Raw genomic sequence first — 19,621 nt, forward strand, 5'->3', positions numbered from 1 at the left:
TTAACGCCAAGGTGTGTGAAGATTTTCAAGACATGGCAACAAAGCATGCCGTCCCTATGCCACTTGCAACATTCGCAATCATAGATAGCTGGCTCTGGTCTCACTGTGACTAGGTACTTCCTTGAGCCATACCCTAGTACTTCTTCTGTATTGGGCTCAAGGTAATAGAAGTTGATTCCAGCGGGACGCACATCATACTGGCCAATCATCTGAAACTCAGTTCTAAATTTCACATAGATGTCCCTAGTGTATGCTTTGTAGGCATGCCTCTCAATGGGGAAACACCACCATCTTTGTGCCTCTAGATGCTCTGTCCGGCAGTCGTTCCCGCCCTCCCTCACGAGTATGTGTACCTGAATCTTCTGATATTGCCAATCATCTGAATCTTCTCATATTGCTTGATGCGCTTCAACCCGACATTGAACCCCTTGCTGTGTTGCGTTGACTGATGGAAAGGGAAGAACCTGAATTTGAAGTAACACGACACCCATGTAGCCCGGTCTTCATAGAGTTTCGCAAAGTGACCATGCATAAGACCTTCATATTTCAATTGAAGTGCAGCCCATTTCCTTTCAAATTCAGCTGTGTGAAACTGAAGTCAATGCATTCATTGAAGTCTTTTACCAAATCCGGGTTCCTAGCCAACACAGGGCCAAGCTTCTCTTGTGCTTTCTTCATTATATGCCAATGGCAGCAGCAGTGAATCGTTGCCGGGAACTTCCCCTTGATAGATTGTCCCATAGCAACATCTTGGTCCGTGATGATGTTGTCCGGAGACAAACCATCCATTGCTTCTAGGAAAGCATCAAACAATCAGTCATAACTTGAGGCTGGTTCCAAGCATAATTGACTGTCCATGCCTGTTGATGCCAATGAAGGGGGCAAACGGCATATTGTACATGTTCGTGAGATCAGTTGCATCAAATGATACGCAATCATGATAAGCCTCCGCGTATGCTTTCTGTGCCGCATCTGTTTAGCATTTAAAGAAGAATCCTGGGTCGTTTTCCATCACCTTGCAAAAGTAGGTTAGTGTTTCTTCAATGTCAATGTCTTTAGTTGGGGCATTGACCTTCGAACAGTGGTTATGGATGGCTTTAGTTGTGTACGAAACAATCAACTCCGAGTCCTAGTATGATGACATTAACATCATCATCTTTCCTGCCATAAAAAACAGAAACCTGTGTTTTTCAGGACTAACTACCCACAATGCAGCGAGTAACTTGTTTTTATAGAGAACATAAAGTAACAATTATGCATAAGTAGAACAAGAACCAAGCCTGTATCCCACCAAGTTTTTTTCTGCTGGGTGATGTCTTTTTATTTATTTATCGGAGTTGCACGGAAAATGAACATAGTTGCCTCAGTTTACTTTTCAAGTTGCCAGTTTTTCTCCCTGATCAGGGTTGCCCATGAATCCTAAGCAGCTTATACTAGGATAGGAAAGAAATCCAAGTAGTTGAGGTAGGAATAGGCAACACCAAGGTTTTCTGTTTTGGGTCATGATTTTTCTAATTACCAGATTTGCACAAAAAATGTACATAGTTGCATAAAAATGAACATAGTTGGCTTAGGTCAAAGTACTTGATGCAGGAATAAGTAACAGTTCTATGGTAAAAAGATTTAATCCAATGTGAGTTGTACCTGCTTTCAAGTTGCAGTCGTTTAGGTGAGTCAGTAATTTTTTCTATTCCAGCGGGATGCCTTGGTGAGAACGGAGGTATTTCGAAAGCGATGGCTTGTCAATCAGTGGATGGTTGTGATCTGCAATAAAAGTAATAACCTCCCATCTGTCATCTTTAAGCTCACCACCATCTTAGCACGACATTTGTTTTGCTTCACAGTTTCTCACTTCCTCTTCTACTTGAAAGTGTGTTCCTCGGCATCCTCTTCAACATCTTGTTCAGGTGAGCTCAGGCATGTAGTGTTTTTGCTTGATGAGGCAACATCAGGGATCCCAACCCTCTCTACTGGTTTGCGGAACTTGTTACAACAGAATTGGTATTTTTCCAGCACGTCTGTGTAGGCCGACCTGTAAGACGTAGTTGACTTGATTGAAAAGCCCTCCATCAAAGCGTAGCGATTGTAGTGTTCCCTCGCATCCTCTAATGTGTTGAAGCGCATGCCAACATAAGGTTGTTGTGGCTGTGATCCAGCTTCTTCGTCTTCCAACTCATGTGCCTCATGAACTAAAGCATTAGCAGGAGCAACCATAGGTGGGGGAACGGCAACACGATTGTCCGGGACATGAGTAGTGTTAGAGCCAACCTTGGGGTCAGGAGACTCACCAACCTCCTCCTCCAAATGTTGATGCTCATGCTCATCCCCTGCATGCAAGAAGGGTGCACCCAACTCACTGGAATGTTGATGGACTCTACGTCAAGTGGTGGTTCATTCAGATCAATCATCATGAACAATCAACCTGCAACAAACTGTGTGTTAGCCCACCACAAAAGCATGCATGACCTTTTCGAACAAACTAGTTGTGGAATATAAAGGAGCAACTATAAACACTTGTTTGGGCAACTATAAAGTTAAGCAGAGGCAATTCATATCTTCTTTTTTCTCAAAAGTTTCTTGTTTCTTCTTGTTTCTTATATGTTTTATGTTTCTACCAGTATGACACACGTATATAGCAGCAAAGATTTGTTTTACACGACATGTGCTGATTCATTTGTGCCTTTTTTCAGCAGCAGACTACAACTTTTGATGATGGGAAACAATGTGCATATCTGACGGAGAGCTTACCAGGAGCAGGAGGCCTATCATTTGGTGTAGTTTATGTCTTTTTTGTTTTTTAGTGAGACCATATGGAATGTAGCCAAGTATCTTAGTGTGGGATTGTTTGAATATGTTTATGACGTGTCCTTTGTTTTGTGCGTTTGTCGTTTGTGTCTTTTTTAGTGAGAACCATACTGATATGGCAAAAGTTGTGTGTTAACACATGCAAGTTAATACTTTCGACCCCTGCTTATAACATGAGTTTTATGTTCTTGATAATACATGCTTTAATGCACAGGGAGGTTTCATGTGTTTTAGTACTAGAGTTGCCATGTTCTCACATCTGGTAGAGGCAACTCTAGAATTTCTGAACAGCTACACTTGCACAACTCTTTTTTTACCAGAGCTGCCTCAAAAATGAACATAGTTGCTTCAGTTAACTGTTCGAGTTGTCAGGTTTGTTTCCTGATCAGGGTCGCTCATGAACCCCAAGCACCTTATACTAGGATAGGAAAGAAAGCCAAGCGGGTTTCAATGCATACAATATAGAGAAATTACCTTCAAAACTGCGCTATGGTCCTGCATTTTGTTTCCCACTAGAGTTGCCCTATTTTTGTACTGGTGTTGCTTTTTTGTATCATAATAGTTGCTCAAGATGCATGCCATACATAGGGTTGGCTCAAAGCAGTGTACTAGTTGCTTTTTTACCAGATCAAAAGAAGGAACTAAAAACTGGACTAGTTGATGTTCAAGCAGGGAAGGGCAGGGGTGGTTGAGTAGGGAAGAGAGAGGAGTCGGGTGGAGGTGGTGCTTACCTTTTTGGGGGGAGGTAGGTCTGGGTTTTTTTCTCCAGATCTGATTTTTGGAGCAAGGAGGAGGAAGGAGGTGTTCCTGCATCGGCTTTGTTCTTCAAGACGCCATAGATGGGGTAGATCTTGTTTAGAGGAAGAAAGGGAGGAGCAAGGAGAAAGAAGGGGACCCTTGCATGGGCTTGTTCTTCAAGAAAAAGGGAGGAGGGGGTTGCGTGAGGCGTCCGCAAGGGAGCGTGGGCGGGGGTGCAGGGAGGGGGTGGGGACCGAAGCTTGGGCGATGACGGGTGCGACGAAGCGAGGGCCAGGGGTGGACCAGGTGTGATTGAGGGGCGCGCGCGATCCACCCATGATTTGCGCGGGCTTGGATAGGTCAATTTTGCGCGCGCGGGGACTCCTTTCCTTTTTTGGCTGTCTGGTCGCGCGCGCGGGCCGCTCCTTCCTTTTCTGGGAGAGCGCTCAGTGCTGCGATCGGGCGCCCGTGCGCCAGTGAGCCACGTCCAATATTCATATTATCTCCAAATTTGATGATTCAAAATCCTAGGTGTTTTTAAAATGGCGATCTATCACTTGGTGTTGTTTGCACATTTTTCCAGGAAACTTGTCCTCACACTTATTTATAAAGAACCCATTTTTCCTATGTTTGATGGACTTTGGAAAATCACAGAGGGCTCAGATTTGATCCAAATGCACTGATTTATTTTCCTAGGTAATTCTAAGTTCATAACTTAGTTCATGAACATTTTCCTTATGCTTTATCTACTTCATAAATTATTAAACCATTTTATCATATAGGATCAACTTTGCAAATCCCTAGGAAATTCATGTCAACTCCAAATCCTGTGAAACCAACTCCTAGATGCTTCTAAAATCATGCCTTGTTAAATGGGTGCCCTTGCTCATTTTGCAAAATAATGTTTCTGTAGACTCGTTGTAGATCGATTAAATTTCTTGTATCCATCATATTGAAATGTTAAAAAATATCTATTGATCCAATTCCAATGAAACCCCTCTGCATATTTTTCATATAACCAGGGATGTCCTAGAAAATTCCAATTCCTATTTTTAGAGAACATTTATTTTGTTCCTTTTTGTGTTGCTTATTGTGATTGCTTTAGACGATAGTTAACGAAGTAGACGAAGTACTTGGTGATGGACCAGAAGATTTGAAAACTTCGTTGAGCCATGCAAGCAGCCATTTGACCATGATACCCCTCTCTTGTTCATCGCTAACTTTATGTATGCATGATGATGATGTTGATGATGAGCTTGTAATGACCGTTACATTGATGCATACCCGTTGATACTTGGATGTTCGTAGCTCTACCTTGTGCCTAGAGATACGATGAATACTTGATGCTAAGGCATGATGTTGCATTTATGCCATGATCATCACTTGGTTACAATATTTCGAAAACCCCATCGGGTGCCCCTAATGCCCATGGGTGATGTTGGACTAGGTCACCGCTCGATGAAGAAGCGGTGTACCGAAGCAAGTGATTGTGTGTGTATAAAAGATGGACTAGATTTATGGTGTGTCTACCGTCCCAACCAAAACATTTACAACCACGCTACCCTACACTACTAGAAAAAGGACTACTAATGGCGCACCTAATCTGGCCATTAATGGCGCATCAGTGGTGCGCCATTAGTAGCACGCCATTAGTATATTTTACTAATGGCGCACCACTGGTGCGCCATTAGTATCTGGTATACTAATAGCGCACCCCAAATGCGCCATTAGTATATACTACAGTGCGCCATTAGTATGCCTCCCAGGGGGCCATGTATACCAGGTGCTTTGGCATACTAATGGCGCACTACAGACGGATGCGCCATTAGTAACTTCGGCATACTAATGGCGCACTGTTTAGTGATGCGCCATTAGTATCTTTTGGCATACTAATGGCGCACTATGATGTGATGCGCCATTAGTATGAATATTAGGTTTTTTTATTTTTTTTATTTTCTGTTTTTTGCACAGGTTACAAAATGTATAATTGGACAAAATATAGATAGCACACATCAACAACAGATTCATCGAATACAATAAAAGATTAGTCTCTGAATACAATTCATCATTTTAGTCTCCGAATACAATTCATCATATTAGTCTCCGAATTGAAAAGACCGAACAAAATGTATAAGTATGAATCATTATATTACAAGTCTCGAGACCGCGAGTTTGTCTTCACATTACAAGTCGATATCGATCATCTAAACTACCATCACATAGAAGAGAGCTGCGGTCATCACGATGAGCATCATCACGATGAAACTCATCTTCATCCGGTTCCTCCAACGCTCCCTCCCCTCTCCCGCTAGATAGCGGGCGTATCTAGATTCGGCCTCGACCCTAGTGGCGTACCCTTTGTAACTGTTACCGCTGAATCGGTGAACCTGTCTCCGACACTCCTCCCAGTCGTCGTAGACTCCGGGAACCTTACCCTTGTACACGACATACCACGGCATCGCTATGCAGTAGCCAAACGAAACGTTAGTACCAATTCACAGACAATACATAAGCAATATATAAGTATGCAACAGAACGATCGGAAGAGAAAAGCAAGACATTAATAGCATCGATTACATCTAAGTTGAAGGACTCTCGAAACCAAAGAGACATACTACAAGTTCATTAAAGTTTAATTACAACATGAGCCAATCGATGTTTCAGAACTAGACACAGCATCACTGCTTTCGACTCGACTCAAGGGACCGGAGCGTGGATGAAGCCGCCGTCTATCGTGGGAGTCATGAAACCACGGGCGTTGTCAGCCTGCATTTGTAGGATTGTGTCGATGTCACTGTTGGACGGTTGATTTCTGAGGTAGAACTGCCCCGAGGTACGAAGGACATCTTGATGGATGATTTCCGCAAACTCCGACTGGATGCGAAAGAATTCTTGTCTGATGTCCGCGTCCTGGATTGCCGACACGCTCGCGGCCCAATCTTTGAGTCTACTCGGTAGCAGTAGTTGATGATGGTCCCGTACGATCGCCCGCATGTGATGGATGGCGTAGTAGGCACCCTTCTGACCGCCAGGCGGCTGCTTGACGCAGCAGAACGTCGTGTTGTGGGAGAACACGTGCTTGCCGTACTTACGAATAGGCCTGGTGAAGGTGCCTCCAGATTTGACGTAGCCGGGGAGAACATCATCAAGAACCTTCTTGACATTTGTGTAGTCTACGTTCGACTGACGGTCCGGGTCGAAATACGTGGCCATGGAATATTTGGGGCTTAGGAGGATGAGCGTGCAATGTGTGTCACTGCAGAAAACACGGAATGTTAAAAGAAAAACGATCGAAATCTAAGAATTCATATGTTACGGGGCGGTTGAGGGGAGGACTTACTCGGGAAAGTAAGGCACGAGGAAGTTGTCCTTATCTTGGTTTGCCAGAATGACGCCTTCGAGGTAAGAACTCGCGACTTGCCGGTCCCCAGCGCTGCCCAAGATCTTGGCACGCATGTAGAAGGGGTCGACTATCACGATGTCCGGGGTCTTGTCGCGAATGATCCGCATCTCCATACTCAGCGAAAATAGCCGAACGAAGGTGTAGTGCAGCGGATGAAGGTTCAACATAGCGTGGATGTCATCAAACCGCAGGACGATCGTACCCCCGATGGAGTTATCCACAAAGCCCTTGCCCTCTGGCACCTTGGCCGCGAAAACCGGGTATGCCACATCCTTCTCTCGGAGACGCCGCTTCTCCAAAGAAAGCACACTGTCATGCAGACTCCGCATAGCACCGGTTGCAGCATCGAGCATATTTCTCGGTAGCATCGGCCTACCCGCCACATGCACCCTCCTCGAGATATCCGCAGTTGAAGGTGGCCCGTCCTGAGCACGGATCGTACTCGGTGCCGGCTGGCCCGCACCCTTGTTAGTCTTTCTTTTGCGTGCCTTCTTCTTGATCTCCTGTAATGGGACCGAGTTCTGCTCACAGACCGCCTTCTTGAGTGTGTTGGGGCTGATCATATTTGGCACCTCGCCTATCTGAGGCTCGGTGAAGTCGGCAGCTGGAGGCGTCTCCTGAGAGCTGAACAGCAGACGACGCCTGTTGCAACTTGGCTTCTCCGCGGTACCAGCTAGATCGCACACGTCTTTTGTTGGGTTGGGTTCTTGAGAAGGAGGCCCCATGAAGTCGCCACCATCCCCATGATCGGCAAAGTACTGATCGACGTTGGCAAATGTATCGTCGTCGTCGTCGTTCTGATCCTGTGCCATATGCATGTTTGGATCCAGTGGCATAGGGATGTCCGGCACCGTTGCGGCGGTCTTGCCATGGGGCCGACTTGGCGCCGGCACGACTGGCGGTGTTGTCTTTGGGGTGGTGTCCCCCGCCCCCAAACGAATCTGGCTCTTCGGCCAAAGCAGGGGCCAGCTCAGGCAGGCGCTGAGGTTCATCACGTCATCATCGTCGGCCCCCATTGGTTGAATCGGAGGTAACACCTCGTCGCAGCCTGGCAGCACCCGAACCAGTTGAACCCTAAACAAGTTGGGTGGCATCTGGGTACCGTGGAACAAGGGGTTGCCCGGTTGAACGATTTTGCCCTTGGCGACATCGACCAACTCGTTGTTCACGAAGTGCAGGAGAGTGCACGGAACGTCGGCGGCGCCCTGCGAAAACATGTAGGGCGTTAGGGATGCCCAGTCAAAGGCAAGGAGATGAAGTCCTCGGCCGAGAGAGGCTTAATTAGTTACCGTGATGATGGCGTCGAGCTCGGCTAATGTCGAGGCACCGCCAACGGCGGGCGTGCAGTTGACGGAGGGGCCGCTTGCTGCAGAGGTGCCGGCCGGCGTACACCCGGGTGCATTAAGCTCCCGTGCCGGCGTCGGAGACACCAATGCCGGCTCCGCCGGAGACACCAATGGCCCCGCCATCGCGTTCTGCGAGTTGCTGGCCGTGAAGCTAGGAATCGGGGGCGGCCCCTGTTGGCCGCCCGCAATCCACGCACTAATCCCCTGGATCAAGGTAGGCACAATGGCGGTGATCGTCGCTCCGAGTTGTTGTTGCACTTGCTCTTGGACAATCTCCGGAATCCGCGCCACCTGTGCCCTGAGTTCTTGAACCTCGCGCGCCTGGCTTTCCGAGCTGGTCTTTTTCTCCTTTCGCCCAGCAGTGTCATAGTATGACGACCATTTTGTCGACAAGCCTTTGCCGGCCACACGACCAGCTGACGTCGGCTTACTGAGCTTATCCTTGTTCTTCATTACATTCAACGCCCTATTTAGAGTGGTGTCCCAAGGGTTGCTCTTAGTCGACCCCGCGCTACTGCTTTCAGTCGCCTGCGGAAGGAATGTGAACCATTTAGAAATTTGGCTTCATTAATTAGAATGCAACCATATGGAGCTAATTACGAGGGGGTGTATTCCTTACCAGAACAAGCTCAAGCGCCCTGGTCTTCGGATCCGTGGTAAGCTCCTTTGTTTTCGGGTCCTTCTTGTACCGGGCCCTGACAAAGTTCCTGGTCTGCTTGTCACCGTATTTATCGAAGAGGGGCGGTAGGCCTTGCTCGGCACGGTCCGCCTCCTCCTTGTCCCATATAGGCTCCGCCACTCTGTAACCGCCGGGACCGAGTGTGTGTTCCCCTAAGTTCAGCTCCCGCATTTCTTTCCCCCACTTACTTGATTCGGAGTTTGCGGTGCTCGAGCAATTGATCTTGAAGTCATTGTAGTCATCTTCGGTGATCGAAGGATTTTTCTCCTTGATCTTCTCATAACTCTCACCTTTCTCGACCATTCTCTTCACATTGCTTTTCCAAGTAGACAGGGCCTTGCTCATCTTCGTGAGGGCAGCATTGTTCACTTTATTCCCTTTGAGGCTTGTGTTTTCAAATTCAGCGGGGAACTTGTATCGTTCGTGCAGCTTCGTGAAGAGGAGGTTGCGCAAATTCCCTCGGTCAGGATGCCTCAGGTTCTCGGTGTTGATCGAGACGGTGCTCCGGAGAATGCACCCGAGCTGAAGCGAGTACCCCTTGACTATTCGTTCGGGCGCCGTTGGATTCCCGTCGGAGTCCACTTCAGTAACTTCCTCCTTGAGGGTGCGGAGCACGGTCGGGCGCCGGTCCTTCCGTTGCCTCTTCGGTTGGCTGCCATCTGTGCGTGCGCCGCCATCATCAGTGGTGGCATCCTCGGCGGCACCATCAGTGGTGGCCTCGGGCACCATCAGTGGTGGGGTCATCCTCGGCGGTACCATCAGTGGTCTCAGGATCGGTGGGGAAGGCGGCGTCCTCATACAAGTGAGGTTGTTCCTCCATCTCCTGGGACAGCATCCAGAATGGCTTGACGCTCGAACCCCCGGCCTCATTGTTGTTGGCCATGTTTCTCTCTAAATAGGAACAAAGTTTGGTCAAAAAGTTGGTTATTGTCAAGGAACAAGATCATGGTCTCATCATTTAGGGTTTGTCGACACCGAGGCATCCTAAAAGCTAAGCTTTTATCATTGAGGGTTTTTCGACGCCGAGGCAGCCTAAAAGCCTAAGCTTTCATCATTTCGGTTTTTATCGACACCGAGGCACCCTAAAAGCCAAGCATTAGTCACAAGTACGCCGGGGCACTTGATCCTACTTAATTAACTACTAAGATACCCCGGCCCATGCATTAGTCAAAAGTACCCCATATGTCCTATTTTTAGCAAAGTCATGCTAAAATTCACGGAAAATTTCAGCATGACCTTTGCTGAAAATAGGACATATGGAGTACCCGAATTTGCCGGAACGGAAGTTAATCGACATTCCGGCAAACTCAAGGGCCTCTTGGGTGGACAAGGCAAAAAAGGCCTCCATCACAACATGGAAAATACACCAAGCAGTATCATTTGGCTATAATGTACAACAGGCTTTTGGTTTTTGGAACCATTTCATGCCCAAGTGATACAGTGATACAGTGATACAATGATACACAAGCAGAAACTCAGTACTTTTGCTACAATGATACAGTGATACAAGGTACTGCATTCTGTAACAAAACTACAAATCAATCATAAAAAGTAGTGAGCAAGACTGTAAATGTTCTGAAAATTAAAAGAAAAGAGTGATGTCTCAGAACTCAGCAGTTACAGCAGGAGGTACTGTATTTACTTGGAAACACAAATATGTTTTTCATTATCTGCTCATTACACCCAGAGGTTATTTTTTGGCAAACAAAATTGAGAAATTTTAAGACACTACTGAGTTAATATTAGCCGTTGATTTTTTAATTTTCTGTTTTTTGCACAGGTCACTAGCTGCAGATTTTTTCCTCAGGTATAGGTTGATGCTTTTCTTCATATTTGCCATATGAAAAAATTAGGATGCTATCATCCTATATTTTGCCATGCTAAAAGATTGTGCCATGTAGAAAATTGCCATGCTAATCTTTAGATAAATACAAATAGAACAAACTCTTAGATAAAAATTTGCCACTGTTTTTTAGCAATGCAAGCAACAAACATGCTTTTTACAAATTGTAGCTACTGTTTTTTAGCAATGCAAGTAACAAACTCTTAGATAAAAGTTCCTATAACATGGCAAAGTTTCTATAACATGCTTTTTACAAATTGTAGCTACTGTTTTTTAGCAATGCAAGCAACAAACAAACATGATCTCCCTTGGTTTGATCACATGTATGTATATGATGTACAGATGAAGACATCTAATTATGCAAAAGATTAGGTTCAAGTAATCTTCTAAGAAATAATGGAATCAAATATAGCAAGGGCATACACAATACACCATCATGAAAACTGCCCAAAATGGATAAAATAAATTGAACCCATGTAGCAAGATATGATATGGAAGTGTCATAAATCATCCAACCGTTGCCAAGTGATATGTGCTCAATTGTTTCAAAGTCACATTATTCTTCTACCTCTCTTTAGTATGACTTTATAATTACTGATTATTGTACTACAGGATCTACTGAAAAAAGTAAGCATTGTGACATGGTTAGCACTCTTCAAACCCTGACTTACAACTGCAGATTGTATGGTGTTGTTGTACCCTTTCTTCTAGTTGCTGTAGTGGTATTCTTTAAACAAATCTAATGCAGTGTGTTCATCTTTGTATTTTTCTCCCTGAAATGACATATATGCAGCAAGCTTACATATGGAGAAACTCTGCTGTGAGGAGTTCAGGTTACTTGAGCTACCGGCACCGGACGTTCTTGATGACCCGAGAGCAGTACAAACTACAGGGGCCTACAGTGATAAGGATCCAGAAGAAGTGATCGATCAAATGACAAGCAAGATTGCTAAAATGACAAGCAGCAGTAACATTTTTACAAACAAACTACAGTGATAAGGGGCCTACAGTGATCGATCAAGCAAGAAGTACTTCATATTTTTACAAACAAACTACAGGGGCAGTACAAACTACAGGGGGACAATACAATACAATACAATAATAATTGCGACATTCCCACTACAATACAATACACGATAGGATCCCTGAGCATTTGGTACAAGGCAGGACAGAAGAAAGAGACTAGGACTAATGGTTGACCATTGTTATCTTATAAACAAGAATCCAAAAGAACTTTGCAATTTCTTCTTTGAATCTGAGTGCCCAATACTAGTTTATATGTGCAGTCCATTTTATGATTCCAGTTGGGCTGGCAGTTAATCATCATCAATTTGTGACTATGAATATATTTATGAATCAACATCTACTTTGCACTCTTGATAGTTGTGAGGTAAACAAACAGATGATGCAACAATTGCTGCAGGTGAGGCGCTACCTAACATTAGCATCAGTAGTTGAGACCAACTGAAGAAGCACTCTGATTGGAAGAGGCGAAACATACCCTGCTTGCTCCCAGACCAAGAGCTCCTTAGTCCTCCGCAGGGCAGGCGGAGGAATCGTCAACAAGTCCCCAATCGGGTGGCTCAAGTGAGGCGCGCCGCTGTACAATGGGTTCAGGTTAGGGTTAGGGTTGAAGAAGAAAAACACATGAGAGAGAGGGACGGGGAGAAGAGAACCTAGCAGGATTTGAGAACTCAACGGCGGCGGCGCTGTAGTCACCGGAGGAGGAGGGCGAGGACGAGGATGACGGGGCGGCGTCGAGGCGTCGGGGCGTCGGGGCGGAGACGAGGACGACGGGGCGGAGAGGGGAAGGGGCAGCGGCGTCGGGGCGGAGACGAGGACGACGGGGCGGCGTCGAGGCGGCGGGGCAGCGGCGTCGGGAGAGGAGAGGGGAAGGGGATCGAGGGCAAGGGCAAGGGAGAGAGAGGCCGGTTTGGGCCGGGGATAGGCGAGGGCGAGGGCACAATACTAATGGCGCACCACCCCTCGGTGCGCCATAAGTACATCCACACTAATGGCGCACCTCACCCTGGTGCGCCATTAGTATTTTTTTTATTTCTGCTCGAGCCAACAGGTTATCTTCCACCTTACCTGATCCACACCAAGTCCCCTCTACTAGCTCGACTGGTCAGCAGCCAGTTCTCACACCAAGAGGTCCTGGGTTCGATTCCCAGGCTCCACAATTTTTTTATAAGACAGTAATAATTTTTTATAAGACAGTAATAATTTTTTTATAAGATAGTAATAATTTTTTATAAGACAGTAATAATTTTTTATAAGACAATAATAATTTTTTTATAAGACAGTAATAATTTTTTTATAAGACAATAATAATTTTTTTAAAAATATCATCAAACAGTAATGCCGGTGGAGCGGGGGAGGGTGCGCCGGGGTGCGGGGGCCGGTGGACCGGGGGGTGCTCGGCGGCGAGGGGGACCGGATCTGGCGAGGTGGGATAGCTAGCGATCGAGATGGAGGGGGATCGATATCGAGTGTCCATGAAATTTAAAAATATTCATGATAGTTCAAAAAGTGCCCATGAAATACAATCGAGAAATGAAGGCTACGATTTAAATACAATCGATCTCTTAGCTAGCTATCTGTTCACAATCTTCTTGCCCTTCTTTTTCGCAAATGGAGTTCTTCTGTGGAACGGACGTCCTTTAGGTAGGGTGGTCCTGCTTCTTATTGTGGTGTATGCTGGTACTTCATCATCGTCGTCATGTTCGATTCTCGGGTCGCCGTACTTGTCGAAGTCTTGCTCATTGGCTACTCCATCCATTCCGATGATCTTCCTTTTGCCTCTCCTCACGACAACACGACTGGGCTTTGACGGGTCGGTAATGAAGAAGCATTGGTCCACTTGGGAAGCCAGTACCCATGGCTCATTTTTCGCGGTGACGTTTGCGCCTGCGGTCTTGGATTTGGCTTCGGGTATAACCATGGTGGTGAAATACCGGTCTTCTTTTAGGACGCTCTTGGCCCATCTGACACGGAACATCGGGACCTTCTCTCCAGCGTAGCTCAGCTCCCAGATCTCCTCGATCCTTCCGTAGTATCTGTCCTTGTCGTTACCGGTGTAGGATTCCATCGTTACCCCGGAGTTCTGATAACCATCGCTCTTCATGTCCTTGGCCTCGGTGTAGAATGTGTAGCCGTTGATATCGTACGCCTCATAGGTCATCAGGTTGTGCTCGGCTCCCTGTGACAAGGCGAATATGAGTTGTTCTTCCGCGGAAGAATCCTCATGTAAAGGGTACGACAGAAGCTTCTGCTTGAACCAACGCGTGAAACATGAGTTGTGCTCTTTGAGTATATCTCCGTCCGTCCTCTGTTGGCCTCGGTCATTGTACGTCTTCTTAATAAAGGTTTTGTGCTCTACCACCCAAGGATCGACCACGTCTATGTGTTGTAGTGCGACTAGGTTTGCTCTTTCAAAGTCGGCGAGTCGACCCTCGAAGTCGACATGCATTTCGCGGCGACCCTCACGGTGACCCCATCCAGCGAGCCTGCCGAGGTGCCTGTTGACGGGCAGACCAACGGGGTTCTCGATGCCTAGATAATTCGTGCAGTAGGAGATGCACTCTTCGGTCAGAAAGCCCCTGGCTATGCTTCCCTCTGGACGTGACATGTTGCGAACATATCCTTTGATGACACCATTCATCCTTTCGAACGGCATCATGTTGTGCAGGAACGTCGGCCTGAGTTGGATGATATCGTCCACGATATGGACCAGCAGATGCACCATAACGTCGAAGAATGCGGGCGGGAAGTACATCTCAAGCTCGCATAGTATCACCACGATCTCTTCCTGTAGCCTTCTGAGTTGCCTCACGCCAACAGACTTCCGAGAGATGACGTCGAAAAAGTTGCATAGGCCAAATAGCGTTTCACGGACGTGCGCGTCCATGATCCCACGGATTGCAACTGGAGAACAACATAATATAGCTTCCCCCCTTACTTACCTATCAAAACAAGGTAATTTAACCACTTAAATTGAATGAATCTATGGTGGAAATGAGGTGAAAAAGAGGAGGCACCCGAGACAAGGAGGAGGTGGAGAGAATGAAGTGGGGAGAAAGTGAGTGTGGGTAGGAGAGGCTGTCCAAAATATCTTGTTGCTGCCCACTTACTAATGGCGCACCAACTCTTGATGCGCCATTACTAATCCAGGTTACTAATGGCGCACCTCCTGGTGGTGCGCCATTAGTATGTTTGTACAGGCTCACTAGTAAAAAAAACTTTTTATACTAATGGCGCACCCTGGGCCTGGTGCGCCATTACTAGTTACAACTAGTAATGGCGCACCATGGGCAGGATGCGCCATTAGTATGTTTGGACAGGCGCACTAGTTAAAAAAAAAATTTGATACTAATGGCGCACCCTGGTCAAGGTGCGCCATTAGTAGTTTCAACTACTAATGGCGCACTGTCTCTGGATGCGCCATTAGTATGTTTGGACAGGCGCACTAGTTTAAAAAAAAATTTGATACTAATGGCGCACCCCGAGGCAGGTGCGCCATTAGTAGTTTCAACTACTAATGGCGCATTGTCTCTGGATGCGCCATTAGTATGTTTGGACAGGCGCACTAGTTTAAAAAAAATTTGATACTAATGGCGCACCCTGGGCCAGGTGCGCCATTAGTAGTTTCATCTCTAATGGCGTATCGGAAGGTGGTGCGCCATTAGTATATACTAATGGCGCACGGCTTGTCTGGTGCGCCATTAGTGTTAATCCCATCTATAGCCCTTTTTCTAGGAGTGCTAATGAGATGGGGCATTATTGATTACCTAGTCTAATGCTGGCAAGGTGCCCACATTACTAGTGACAAGGGTGACGTGAGTTTACTCTCGGGACGGGCTCGTGCTTGGATAGGCGGCCATGACTGTTTTTGCAGGGCACAGGATAGACCTTTGGTCCTTTCGTGTAGGTGGGTTGATAAAAAGTGCAAAGTCCCAAGATCTTTATGATTATACACAAGGGTTGTGTACCAACGAGTGGAATCTATGTTAGTGTCGCCTAGGGGAAGATAGTGATCGGGTGCTTACCCTAAGTACATGAGGTACTGCGGGTCGTGGATGACACGAAAGTTCCTTGGATTTTGTGGGTGAAGTGTACAACCTCTACAGAGTGTCAAATTATTCGAATAGTCGTGTCCACGGTCATGGACAGTTGGGTGGTGCTACTTAAACTATGTCAGAATCCTTTTACACACTCGGTTAAGTACTTTGTTGATGCAATCGTGATAAGTCGCGATAAGCTTGAGAATGAGTTGTGTATAACTCTTTCTCGATGTTGATGTCTATAACCTCTCGATACATGTTACAGACGCATTCATGACACCATTGAGTTTAATCATAATTGCATAAGAAAAACTATCTTACCACAGTTATGCCAACATAGTGATATTGCCATGCATACTTTACTCTATTTTCATTCATGGGTTGCTTGCGAGTACATTCAAACGTACTCACTGGCTTGTCCCTGGCTGTTTACTTGGCCATGCCTGCAAGAGCAGGAATATGAAGAAGAGTTCTTTGGTGAAGAACATGCGAGCTAGGATGCTTTCCTAGTAAGAATGCATGTAGGGTTAAGGCAGATGGCATGGGTCCTAGTTATCGACGAAGATTTCCGCTACGATGTTATATACAAGACATGACCATAATGGTCCTATTTGTGTAAGACGAGATGTAATGGATGTAAGCTCTTGATATTCAGTCTGTGGTGTATAGCGAGCATTGATCCTTGGGATTACTCTACAGGTGTAACCGGTGGCTTTGACTGTGTAGGTTGGGGTCCCCCCAGCGTGGGGTGGAGCGCGGCTTTGGCGGAGAGAATGGAATGGAGGGGGCCAGGGGGAGGGGGTTTGGGGAATATTATTGTCTATTTGGCCGAAGGGCAGTTGCATCTGGGATTTGGGGGGAATTTTTGGGGGGAATTTTCACGCGGTGGGCGGGGGAGTTTGACGCATGGTCGGTTTCTCCAAACACGGTCCCACGTGTTAGTGAAGAGGCAAGCCAAAGCGCGTTCCATTAGGGTGAGCTGTGTGCAGGACCGACCATGTGAGGGGTGCAATGCGACCACGACAGGCGTGTTGTGAGTGTACTGCCTTTTTCCTTTTAAACTTGGTGCTTCGCGTGATTCATCGATACTAGTAGTAATCCGGTAATCCCGACTAAAAAGACACGACCCGGTCTTTTTAGGCGCGATATGCTGGGAGGTCAGCTTAATTGATTTTTCTAGGACTTTATTTTTTAGGAAAAGGCTTAGTTGGTTTGACAGACGGAACGAGAGAAAGATGTGAAATGCATGAATGTGTAGTGGACGTACCATTGGAGTGCCTAAGATAAATTATGTATGTAGTCCCGATGTGTTTACTTACTTCGCATGTTAGCTTTTCTTGGGTCAAACCTTCTAAACTTAGACCAAGTTTATACACACAAAAACGAATCATCATTCAATATATTTTCATACAATATATCTTACTATTATTGTGAAAGTTCATATACACTGGATGAGATTCATGCAAACACGACAGATTTTCATTACATTTCGAACTTTTATAGGACAGACAAAGAAAAGAAACCCGACCCTAAACCTATTCTATGGTGGCAACCGACGTCCACCTTCCTTTATACTTCTGCATCGTCGACGATGTCCTCCATCTACTGTCTCCATGAACGGCGGTGGGGTTCAAAACCCATGAAGTGAAGGTGCGGTCTCCGCCGAGAAAGAGTAGAACACGGGAGATGAACCGGCCAGTTGGCTCAGCATGCCCTGTCGCCTCACATGCCCTACTCATCCTCAGAGGAGTCCCCGACCTCGGCGGTGCTGGTGGACGTGAGGAAGATGATGATAGACGTGGACGGTCCATCCCTTCACCTGCCACATGTGCCACCGAACGTAGGACGTGTGGCTGGCAGTGCTCCCGTCATCGGCTGCCAGCATGGCCACCGCTTGTGCGGCCGCGTCCGCATCCAGCTATGCCGGTATTGCATTGTGAGCGGTGACTTGAGCGAGGGCGGCGACCTCGAGCTTCATCCCCGAAGACAAGCTCTCCCGTAGAGCGTTCCCGCTCACGGTCATGGTGGATGTGTGATACTTCTCCAACGTATCTATTAATATGCATTAATATGGTATTTTATATTATTTTTGGGACTAACCTATTAACCTAGAGCCCAGTGCCAGTTCCTGTTTTTCCCCTGTATTTGAGTTTCGTAGAAAAGGAATACCAAACGGATTCCAAACGGAATAAAACCTTCGCGGTGATTTTTCTTGGACCAGAAGACAACCAGGAGACTTGGAGATGAAGTCGGAGGAGCCACGAGGCGGCCACAAGGATGGAGGGCGCGCCCGGGGGGTAGGGCGTGCCCCCACCCTTGTGGCCCCTCGTGCACTTCCTGACCTAATTATTTCGCCTATATATACTCATATATCCCCAAACCAATAGAGGCATCCTCGAAAACACTTTTCCAACACCGCAACCTTCTGTACCTGTGAGATCCCATCTAGGGACCTTTTCTGGCACCCTGCCGCAGGGGGATTCGATCATGGAGGGCCTCTACATCAACTCTATTGCCCTTCCGATGAAGCGTGAGTAATTTACCACATAACTATGGGTCCATAGCTAGTAGCTAGATGGCTTCTTCTCTCTTTGATTCTCAATACCATGTTCTCCTCGATGTTCTTGGAGATCTATTCGATGTAATACTCTTTTGTGGTGTGTTTGCCGAGATCCGATGAATTGTGGATTTATGATCAGCTTATCTATGAATATTATTTGAATCTCCTCTGAATTCTTTTATGCATGATTTGATATCTTTGTAATTCTCTTCGAACTATCGGTTTGGATTGGCCAACTAGATTGGTTTTTCTTGCAATGGGAGAAGTGCTTAGCTTTGGGTTCAATCTTGCGGGGTCCTTTCCCAGTGAGAGTAGGGGCAGCAAGGCACGTATTGTATTATCGGCTTAACAATTGGGAACGTAGGGGTAATCACAGGAGCCAAGAAACCCGGCTTGACAAAGATCTTAAGTCAAACAAGTGCATATGTTGGCTTAACATGTATGAGAAGGATGCAATCATAACGAATGCGATCTATGTATTTATGCGACTCGTCTAGGGGATCCCCTAAGCAAAGCTGGGTATTACATTTAATGGTGTATATAATAAGGGCCTGGTATGGTTCAATTTAGCCGAACTAGCACCATGACGAAACAGAGAAAAAGGTAAAAAAAAGGGAAATAAAAGGCAAAAATTGATGTCGGACTCAGGCGTAAAAACGCCGCAGCCTTGCTACGTTCCATGGGTTCGCCTCGAGGCCGTTGTCAGATGGGCGGTGAAGACGATACACTCCTTTGACAAGTACTTCATCGATGATGTATGTTCCCTCCCATTTAGGTGATAGTTTATTCTTCTGTTTTTCAGGGAGTCGGAGGACAAGGTCTCCCACGTTGTATGTCTTTGCCCAGATTTCACGGTTGTGGTAACATCGTCCTTGCTGTTGATAGAACGCGGACGGAGCCCGAGCTATGTCTCACTCTTCTTCGAGAGCGTCCAGATCGTCCTGCCGATCGAGCTCGGCTTCCTTTTCTTCGTACATGCGCACTCTGGGCGCGTCATGGATCAGGTCGCATGCGAGAACTACTTCCGCACCATATACCATAAAAATGGTGTGTATCCTGTTGACCAATTATGTAACGCCTGGATAATTAAGCTACAGTGAACCTCCGCTAATGATGCCACGTCACCTCGGTTACTGTTGATAAACTCGCGTCAGTTCAAAACCCAGTTCAAATTTAAAATTTAA

Source organism: Triticum aestivum, chromosome 6D (assembly GCF_018294505.1).
Source record: "Triticum aestivum cultivar Chinese Spring chromosome 6D, IWGSC CS RefSeq v2.1, whole genome shotgun sequence".
In the NCBI taxonomy this organism is placed as follows: Eukaryota; Viridiplantae; Streptophyta; class Magnoliopsida; order Poales; family Poaceae; genus Triticum; species Triticum aestivum.